Genomic DNA, 11,388 nt, shown 5'->3' on the forward strand with positions numbered 1-11,388 from the left:
GGTTAAACAAATTAGTGCATGTATTGTGAATAATAAGAGCCAGGTTTCTCAATGTCAAAGAAAAAGGGAAATAAATATTTTTGGAATTTTTCATATAAAAGATTGATAGAGACATAAAAGCTAAATTATATTTAGTAATTCATTTAAAGAATTATTTTTATTGAAAAAGTTTGAGTTACATGTAATATTTTGTCAAAATATATACACACACTTTCATATACATATATATAAAATGTAGTTTTTCTAAGTCTCAATAGACACAGGTACAGAGGCATTGCCATTCTGGTTTAAACTAATGAGGTTTTAACAAGTTGTCTCTAAGTTGTTTTATTTATTTATTTATTTACTTATTTTGCAAGGCAGTAAAGCTTTTTTCTCCATTTGTTCTTTGGAAATTCCATTAGAGAATTCCAGAAGGCACATGAATGACATAATTTCTTACAACAGAAATCTCAAATGGAACCCCTGTCTGCATCATGTTTCTGATGGAAGATATTTTATGTGTTTAAGGCTATGTTTTACATCTCATTTAAATAACGGTTTAATATTCTTAAATACTACCACAAGTAGATTACAATGCATGAAGATCACAGGAAATAAACTTCAGTTCTCAGCATCACAAACATTTGGAATACAACACATCCAGGGATGGATATTATACGAGTAAGTAGTGAAAGTACAAAAGAAGTGTGCCTAAAAATATAATGAAAAAAGTTCAAAAATTGACTTTCCCCCAAAGTCCAAATAATTGTGGTCTAACCATCAGAGTAAAGGCTTCATTAGTTCATTCGTTTGATAAAAATGAGTTCATGCAAAACTCTTTATCCAAGTGTGTGTGCAAGAGACAAGCACATGCATTACACACACCTGCACATATGCCCACAAAGACACACAGCTGTGCAGGTCTTTGTTGTTCTAGGCACTTCATATCCAAGTTCTTAAGTCTGCCACCTGCCCATTGCATTTAGTAAGTTACTTCTTTGGAGACAGGACATTTTCTTAGAAGAAGCCCAGGTTGAGGACATTCCCTCTTGGGAAGTGTCTAGCTATACCAAGGAGGAGTCATCACTTGCAGATTTCTTCACTTCCACCTCATTTGTATTCTTCCATACTATGGCTGTAAAATATCCAGTCCCCGAGTTGAGGCCAGGCTGCTGGAAGTTGTAGTTCTTAATATCCGTTACCTCCTTTCTGATCATAGGATTCCCAGGCCAGGTTCTCTCTGCAGTGGCCGTGACTGGGTTCTGGACTGTGTTTGAGGACCCTGGTGCTGGCCATGGCCTCTGAATACTGCTGAGGCTCCTGATTGAGCTTCTTACAGAGAGCTTCAGTGGGGAGGACACCATGCTGGTGCTGGTGCTACTTGTGGGCCTTCAGGATGTTTGTAAGCTGACTTTCCCATGGCCAGCTCAGTTCGCTACGCTCCTAGGCTCAGCGCTTTTGTGCTCTCTGGCCAGCTGCGCCGCTAGGGTAGCCTAGGAGGAGGTCTGGTGGCCGCAGCCCCTCCTCTAGGTATTTTTTTTATTGAGTAGTGTTGGTGCATTTTATTGTCAACATGGATTTAAAGTGAGGTCATGGAAATCATGTCTGATGCCTATTTTATTTTATTATTTCCTAAGTATGATTTCATTTATATAAAGGACCAAAGCAGACAAATCTCTGGTGATGGGGTCAGAACAGCAGTTATTTTGGGGGAGTAACTTGTGGCACTTCTGTGGTGCTAGTGATGCTCCCTATCTTAATCTGGGTGGTGGTTACACAGGTGTGTCAACTTCATAGAATCTTGTCAAGTTATATATGCATATTATTTGTTCACCCTTTATATATGTTACACTTTAATTAAAATATTTACCTAAAAATTTTCCAGGACACATCCTTAGATATTCAGACATCCAAATGTTTTCATGTTCTCTTGCAAGCAAGTAAACCTCCTTGATTCCAGTTTTAAAGATAAGTCTGTCTAAATTTCTCTTATCAGCTCTTAGAAGCTCTGCCTTTCACAAATGTATCCAAACTTTCCTTTTGATTTTTTGATATCTTTTGCCCAAGAGATTACTATCACTTGTAATGAGTTTTATAATTATATTAAGGAAAGTGATGCTTTCTTTGATTTCCTCTTAACTTCTCAATTTGAAAGGGAATTCTTTTTTCTTAAAAGTTAAAACTGATTGTATAAGGCATTTTTCTTCCTTACATTATTTAAAAATGTTATGCATATGTATTTTATCACATTCTCACTTAGTCTTCACTTTTATAGCATGCAAAATGCTATTCTCTTCCACTTTATTTCACAAGAAATCTTTACTCTTCATTTGTCTACTTTTGGTCACTTTTATTTATTTTTAAAAATACATTTTATTCATTATGCTATTACAGTTGTCCCAGCTTTTCCCCCTTAGCTCTACTCCACCCAGTACATCCATTCCCTCCAGCAATCTCCCCCTTAGTTCATGTCCATGGGTCATGAATATAAGCTCTTTGGTTTCACATTTCCTATACTATTCTTAACATTCACTGACTATTTTGTACCTACCAATTGATGCTTCTTAATCCCTGTACCGTTTCCCTTTTCCCTCCCAGCTGATAACCCTCCAAGTTATCCCCACATCTATGATTCTGTTCCTGTTCTGGTTGTTTGTTTGCTTTATTTTATTTTATTTTATTTTTAGCTCAGTTGTTGATACTTGTGACTTTCTTGCAATTTTACTGTTCATAATTTTGATCTTTCTTTTTCTTAAATAAGTCCCTTTAACATTTCATTAATAATAAATTGGTGATGATGAACTCCTTTAGCTTTAGCTTGTTTGGGCTTTATCTACCCTTCCATTCTAAATGCTAGCTTTGCTGGATAGAGTAATCTTGGTTGTAGGTCTTTGCTTTTCAACACTTCTTGCCAGTCCCTTCTTGCATGCAAAGTTTCTTTTGAGAAATCAGCTTATATATAGTCTTCTGGGAACTCCTTTGTAGGTTACTCTCTGCTTTTCTTTTGCTTATTTAACTTTTGGCATTTTAATTATGATGTGTGTTGGTGTGGTCCTCTTTGGGTCCAACTTTTTGGGGACTCTTTGTGCTTCCTGAACTTATATGTCTATTTCTTTTGCCAAATCAGGGATGTTTTCTTTCATTATTTTTTCAAATTAAGTTTACAATTTCTTGTTCTTCTTCTTCTGGCATCCACATGATTCAGATGTTGAAATGTTTGGAGATGTCCCAGAGGCTTCTTATTCTATCTTTGTTTTTTTGAATTCTTTTTTCTTCTTGCTGTTATGATTGAGTCTTTTTCTTCCTTACGTTCCAAATTATGGTTTGATTCTCAGTTTCATCTACTCCACTGTTGGTTCCATGTAGATTTTTATTCATTTCACTTAATATAACCTTCATTTCTGCCTGGGTCTTTTTTATGCCGTTGTTGTATTCAGTGAGTTCTTTGAGCATCCTGATAACCAGTGCTTCCAACTCTGCATCTGATAGGTTGGTTATCTCCATTTTGTTTAATTCTTTTCCTGGAGTTCTGTTCTGTTCTTTCAATTGGGCCATATTTCTTTGTCTCCCCAATTTGGCAGCCTCCCTGAGTTTGTTTCTGTGTATTAGGTAGAGCTTCTTTGGCTCCCTGTCTTAGTAGTGTGGCCTATTGTAGAAGAGCTGACCTGTCTGGATGAATGTGGTTTCTTTTAACCTTGGTTGTTGGACTTCCATACAGCTTGGTTTTCTGAAGGTTCTGGTGATATTTGTTTTGTAGTCTAGTTGTGATTTTTTTCTGTAGTTGTGGGAGGAGGTGAAGTGTGTTTACCTATGCCTCTGTCTTGACCAGAAGCAGTCTTTTTATCATTTTTAATGAACTCACTTTGATTGTACTAGAAGTCTAACATCTCTTTCTGGAGGAGTTACAGCCAATATCGCACAGGGATTATCGTCATACCATAGTTTTATAAAAAGAAAATGTCATGAAGTACAAGTACTAATAAAATACAAATCTTGTCCTGCTCTATTAGTTTACTAGTTAAGGTTTTTTGGCCTTGCCTGACTTCAGATTTTAACTAATTTTAACCATCCTTTGGTTAGAGATATTCTTTGGTGTACTAATAGAGATTATTAATGGTGAAGATGGGTTGGCATGAAGGATGCCGCTGAGTACATCTATAATACCATATAAATATAAAACATTGAAAAAAAGAAAAAGATAAAAGCCCTGGCTCAGTGGATTGAGCACTGGTCTGTGAACCAAAGGGTCCGCTGGTTTGATTCCTGGTTGGGGTACATGCCTGGGTTGGGGGCCAGGTCCGTCGTTGCAACCACACATTGATGTTTCTCTCTCTTTCTCCCTCCCTTTCCTTCTCTCTAAAAATAAATAAAATATTTAAAAAATATGTAGGTGGGTTTTTATTTGATGTGCTTGGGATGCTTCACAAATACTCCTTTGGCCTATTTACCCCATTGGAATGTCATTTGATAAATTTTATAAATGACATCCAAATTCACACATTCAGGGTACTTCAGAAGGAAACCTATGGAGCACTTCAGTCCCTGCTTCCCTTTCCAGCTTTTTTCTCTCACTTTTTCCTGGCTCTTTGTCTCATCTAGGCCTGGGACATTCTTTTCTTCTTTTCACTTTCTGAAGCAATAATCATTTGGCAAATTCTGAAGCTCTTTTTTAGATTTAAGAATTTCTTCTCTCATGTGATTGCATAGCTTGTAAAGTTAGCACTTTTTACACTGATTTACAAGTGCCTACTAATTTGTGTGTCTTCTCCATTGGACTGTATCCATTAGGAAAACAAAGCAATTATAAGAATTATGGGAGTAAGGGATTTATTACAGAAATGGCATTTTGCTAAATACACAAGGAGCTGAGAAAATGAAGGTCTGTAAGGGGAGAATTGGGGAACCAAAGTACAGGGGGCAGGGTATCAAAATCTAGCCTGCATTAATGAGCTTTTCCTCATATTCCTCCCTTTTTGTTTCCTCTTTCTGCACTGGTTGACTGCTCCTTTCCTATGTTCCGATTTGTTGATATGTTCTCTGGTTTTCATTTCCTCACCACTTGTCTCGTATGTGTTTTCGTTCGTTTCAGTATGACTAGCTTTCATTCCTTCCCTGTCTTGTTCCAAATCTTTTGTTAATTCTGTAAGCCACCTATCACTATAGCTCTGAACTGAGCCTCAGAAAGATATCCTATTTGCTCATCGGTTAGGTCCCTCATCTGCTGCCTGGTGAGCTGTGTCACCGGGATTTCAATCATGGTCTGCTTCATCCTGACAGTTTTCTGTTTACCTTTGCTTCCTGGGCGGGCTGTAGGGGGCGGAACCCTGTGCACTCGTCACTACCGGGCGACCAGTGACCTTTTTCACCACGCTGTGGCACTTTGTGTGGGGGTGGGGGTCCAAGATGGATTCCTGCTGTTACTCTCCACTGAGAGACCAGGAGCCTCCTTCCCAACGCCCTCTGGGCCTCACAGTCCAAGGCAATGGGGGTCTGCCTTCCCCAGCATTGGAATCGTGAACTTCCGGGTCTCAACTGCAGCCGGGATTGCTCCCCTGGTATTTCTCGCAGTTCCGCTGTTAGTCCCGCCGCTATCCCCGCTGCTACCGCGGACAGCACAGCCTTACCTTTCCATCCCGATTCCGATTTTGCCTCTCCTACCCGTCCAGAAAACCAATTTTTAGATGTATTATGCCTATTAGCTATGCAAGTGGTGACACTGAATAGACAATTAAATACACAAGTCTGGAATTCAGGTGTGAGGTCCTGGCTGAACATATAATTTGGGAATTATCAATGTTTAGATGGTATTTAAAGCATGAATTTGGATAAAATCACTTGGAGAGAGAGTGTTGATCTGAGGAGCCAAGCAAAGAAGGGAAGAATTAACTGGATCAAAAGCTGATAAGTTTGAGCTAGATTAAGACTGAGAAACTCCCATTGGATTTGGTTACCTGCAGGTCTCTGGTGATTCCAGTGCCTAATTGGGATAAAAACCTAATTGAAATGGGTTCAAGAGAGAATAGGAAAAAAAAATAGGATATTATTAACAATTTTATAGTAATAAACAAAAAAGTTAGACAAAAATAGAATATCTAGGCAAAATAATGGTCCCCCAAGATGTCTATGTTTCTCCTTGAACTTGTGAATATACTGTATTTACTTTACATGGCAAAAGGAACTTTGCAGACATGACTAAGGTAAGGATTTTGAGGAGGGGATATTATCCCAGATTATCAGGGTGTGCCCAGTGTAATCATGAGAATCCTCATGCGTGAAATGGAAGGCACAAGAGCCAGTGTCAGAGTCAGAGCAAGATCTGAATATGCTAAGTCTCTAGCTTTGGGAGGGAGGAATGAGGGTGGCCCCTAGAAGTGGGAAGAGGTAAGGGAACACATTCCCCCCTAGAGCCTACCAAAGTAACTAAGCCCAGAATTTAGTCCACTGGAACACATTTTACATTTCTGACCTTCTTAACTATGAAGTAATAAATTTGTATTGTTTGAAGTCACTAAGTTTGTGGTAATTTGTAATAGCAACATAGGAAACTCATACACCATTTTACATATTCATGAGTTCTGGGGATTAGAATGTGTACGTCTTTGGGGAATCATTATTCTACCTACCATAACCTACCTTCTGGTCCCCAAAGGTACATATCCATCCCTCATGCAAAATACATTCACCCCCTCCTAAGGTTCCCAAAGATCTCATTAGATTACAACATTAACTCATATTCAAAAGTTTCATCTAAATCGCACTAGATCAAAAGTCTCAAATTTCATCATCTAAATTAAGTATGAGTGGGACACAATTCCTCTCCATCTGTTTACCTGTGAAACTCAAAACCCAAGCTACCTGCTTTCCAAATGGTAGGACACACATACTGTATTAGTAGTAGGTATTTTCATTTAAGGGGAGCTGAAGGAAAAAAAGAGTCACTAGTCCCAAGAAATTTCAAAACCCAGCTGGACAAACTCCATTAGGTTTCAAGGCCTGAGAATAATCTGTTGTTCAAGGCCCTATCCTCTGGCTCTCTTCTCCACAGTCTGGGCTATACTATCTCTCTCATGAAAGGTAGCATGTGTTTTCTGCCTAGTAATCTTATCAGCCTGTTTCATGCCTGTAGAGTTTAGGGTATCAGACAGCCTTCTTTCATTTCATATTCTCTCTGCCCTTTTTGGTCCAAGTTGACACTGTCTTTTTCTGATACAAAATTCTCAAAAACACTGTGGGTATCCTGAGTATGTTATAGGAATTCACTTCATTTGATGTCACACCAGTATTTTTGGCTTCTGCTGAGATAGTGGATGGGGATCTGTAAGTCACACAATCTCTTTACAAAGGCACTTTTGTGACTGAATACTGTAATCTTTTCATCTTTCTATGATATTTGGGAAAGATTGTAGAGCCACATCCTTAGCTTTTACTATTCTGACAGTAAATCTCTTAAATCTTAAATTTGGTCAGGTTGAGAATTTCTCATCAAGTCATATTTCCTTTTTCTTTAATGGTTCTTCCCTAAATCTCTTTCCCCTGGCATTTTACTATAAGCAGCAAGGAGAATTCAGGCTTTGCCTTTAATACTTAGAAATGTCAACAGAATGGTTTCTTGTAGGCAAAGGTGTCAGATGAGGGCACTCTATGTCCCTATTTGTTTAATCTGTACACAGAACATTTCATACAGAAAAAAAAAAACTAGGCTAGATTTAGAGGAAGGAGTAAAAACTGATGGGGAAATATCAATAACATAAGATATGTAGATGACACCATTTTACTGGAAGAAAGCAACAATGGTTTGAAACAATTTCTGATGAAAGTGAAAGAATAAAATGCAAAAGTAAACTGCATTTGCACATCAAGAAGACAAAAATCATAACTACAGAAGAAATATAAAACTTTAACATAAATAATGAAGATGTTGCAATTGCTAAAAATTTCACTTACTTTGGTTCAGTCATCAGTTCAAATGAAGACTGGAGCCAAGAAATCAAGAGAAGGCCAAGACTCAGAAAGGCAACAAAGAGGATGTGTCATTAGAGACCAAGGCTAAGATCATCCACACCCTCATATTCCCAATTACTATGTACATGAGAAAGTGAGACAGTGAAGGAGACTGATATGAAAAAAATTGATTCATGTGAAATGTCATATTGGAGCAGAGCACTAAAGATACCCTGGACCACCAGAAACAAGTGGACTCTACGGTAAATTAAGTTTGAAACATTGCTAGAGGCAATTACAAAATTGAAGTTGTTCTACTTTGGGTACGTCATGAGAAGGCAGGATTCTTTGGAAAAAACAATCATCCTATGACTTCCGGCCAAGATGGAGGCTTAGACTGACATGCTCTGTCTCCCTCCATAACTGAGTAGGAATACGACTACCTCAAAACCAAAGATAACCAGAAATTCCCAAAAATAAAACTACATGGAAGCCCAACAAATGAAGTTATAAACCAGCAGTGCTCATCTGGACAGGTAGGAGGGGTGAAATCTGAATCAGGATGGAAAAGTTGGGCTGTGCTGTCCGCGGTAGCAGTGGGGATAGCGGCGGGACTAACAGCGGAACTGCGAGAAACACCAGGGGAGCAATCCCGGCTGCAGTTGAGACCCAGAAGTTTGCAATTCCAATGCTGGGGAAGGCAGACCCCCATTGCCTTGGACTGTGAGGCCCAGAGGGCATGGGGAAGGAGGCTCCTGGTCTCTCAGTGGAGAGTAACAGCAGGAATCCATCTTGGACGCCCACCCCCACACAAAGTGCCACAGCGTGGTGAAAAAGGTCACTGGTCGCCCGGTAGTGACGAGTGCACAGGGTTCCGCCCCCTACAGCCCGCCCAGGAAGCAAAGGTAAACAGAAAACTGTCAGGATGAAGCAGACCATGATTGAAATCCCGGTGACACAGCTCACCAGGCAGCAGATGAGGGACCTAACCGATGAGCAAATAGGATATCTTTCTGAGGCTCAGTTCAGAGCTATAGTGATAAGGTGGCTTACAGAATTAACAAAAGATTTGGAACAAGACAGGGAAGGAATGAAAGCTAGTCATACTGAAACGAACGAAAACACATACGAGACAAGTGGTGAGGAAATGAAAACCAGAGAACATATCAACAAATCGGAACATAGGAAAGGAGCAGTCAACCAGTGCAGAAAGAGGAAACAAAAAGGGAGGAATATGAGGAGAAGCTCAGAAACCTATGGGACATCTATAAGTGAACGAACATTAGAATTATAGGATTGCCAGAGGGCAAAGAAGAAGAACTAGAAATTGAAAAATTATGTGAAAAAATAATGAAGCAGAACTTCCCGAACTTGGGGAAGGAAATAGACTTACAGGTCCAGGAAGCACAGAGAGTTCCAGAAAAACTGGACCCAGGGAGAACCACTCCAAGACACATTATAGTCAAATTGTCAAAAATTAAAGACAAAGAGAGAATCTTAAAAGCAGCAAGAGAGAAGAAAAGAATCATGTACAGAGGGATCCCAATTCGACTATTAGCTGACTTCTCAAAGGAGACCCTGCAGGCAAGAAGGGACTGTCAAGAAATATTCAAAGTAATGAAAATAAAAAACCTACAGCCACAAATACTCTATCCAGCAAAACTGTCATTCAGAATAGAAGGGCAGAGAAAGTGCTTCCAGGACAAAGTGAAACTGAAAGAGTTCATTAGATCCAAACCACTATTATATGAGATGTTAAAGTGACTGGTTTAGAAGAAGGAGGATCAAAACTATGAACATTAAAATGAAAACTGCATCACAACAACCAACAACAGAAGCTAGGGAATCGAAACAAAGGCAAACTAAGTAGGCAATGAGAATGGAAAAAGAATTATAGGTAAGGGGAACATATTGGGGGGAGGTCAACAGGGAGAGGGGAGGGAGAAAGGGGAAAGGGAGGGAGATGGTATAGGAATTAAGAAGCATAGTAGGAGGGAGTGGAGTAGACAGAAAGAGGTTGAGAAGAACTATATGCACAACCAATGGACATGGACTAAAAGGGGGGACAACTGGAGGGAGGGGGGTCACTGGGTGGAGGGGAGCAGAGGGAAAAGAAATTGGGACAACTGTAACAGTATAATCAATAAAACATATTAAAAAAATTGATTTTCAACCAAAACCTGCTTCTCCCCTTGTATTCTCCATCTCAGTAAATGGTTCTATCATTCACATAGCCACTCAGGCTGAAAAAACACTGGAATTATCTGTGATTCCTCCTTTTCTTCCATACTTCACATCCAATCCATCATAAGGATTTCAAAATATATCCTGCATCTGACCATTTATTTCCACCACCGTTACTAACGTGATCCAAGCCATAAACCTCTCTCATTTAGGTTATTGCAAAATCTCTTTAATTGGTCCCATTCCTTAAATACTTGCCCCCCACCTCCCCTTTCCGGACACTATAGTGATCCTTTAAGAGAATCACATCCTTCTCTTACTCTAAACCCTGCAAAGGATTCATTCTCTGTACTCCACAATCCCTCCTATGATTTGCAAGCCCTACACGACCCTCTTGTGGCCACCTCCATAACTTCATTTCCACTAATTTTGCCTTGCTCATTGCTCACTAGCCATGCTAGCCCTGTCTATTCCTTAAACAGATCAAGCATGTTCTTGTACAAGGTCCTTTGCACTGATTCCCTCTGTGTAGAATGCTATTCTCCTACTGCCACTAAGGTAAGCTCTTACTTCATGCAGATATTTACTCAGATGTCACCTTCCCAGAGATCTTCTCTGACACTCCACCTCTCTACTGAAAATAGTACTGCCATCACTCGCTGTCCCCTTACTGTGCTCTGGTTCCCATTCAGTGTACTTTATAAGTATCTGATGGTATATTATTTTTTAATGGTATATTCTTATGTTTTAAAATCTGTATTCACCACTAAAATTTAAGCTCCATGATGGCCAATACTTAGTTTTATATTTTATTATATCCCTAGCACATAAGTCAGTATCTAGAACATAATAGGAGCTTGATAATTGAAAAATGAAATTTTCCTTCATTATTTTGATCTGCTACTATCTGCCACATTTTAATTCCAAAGGTCATAGAAATGAAAGACAATCTATCTTTACCTTCCAGGAGCTCTTAATCTAGAACATACATATATACACACAGAAAAATTATGATTCAGAGTACAAAGGATGTAATTTATATAGAGTAGGTAGTAGGGAGGATTATTAGAAAAACCTGGAGAAAGTTCAATATGAGAAGAATTTAAAATAATAAATAGTTTATTAGGCAGGTGCAGGTAGAATGAGAGGGAAGGCATTCCAAGCTAAGGGTATACACTAGTATGCCCCGGCAGAGAGGCAGGAAATAGCAGGTGGTATTTAGGGAACTATAAAGCATTTGGTGTTAGGGTAAATGATGTGGTGGGAAAGCTGTGAAGATGA

The 11,388-nt window shown here is 39.1% G+C and overlaps 1 pseudogene; it reads right to left on the reverse strand.

Moving 5' to 3' along the window:
* Positions 1–737: 737 nt before the first annotated feature.
* LOC150018725 (Golgi-associated plant pathogenesis-related protein 1 pseudogene) lies at positions 738–5,614 on the reverse strand (annotated as a pseudogene).
* Positions 5,615–11,388: the final 5,774 nt, after the last annotated feature.

Source organism: Furipterus horrens, unplaced genomic scaffold (assembly GCF_987537825.1).
Source record: "Furipterus horrens unplaced genomic scaffold, mFurHor1.1.pri manual_scaffold_2, whole genome shotgun sequence".
NCBI classification, from domain to species: domain Eukaryota; kingdom Metazoa; phylum Chordata; class Mammalia; order Chiroptera; family Furipteridae; genus Furipterus; species Furipterus horrens.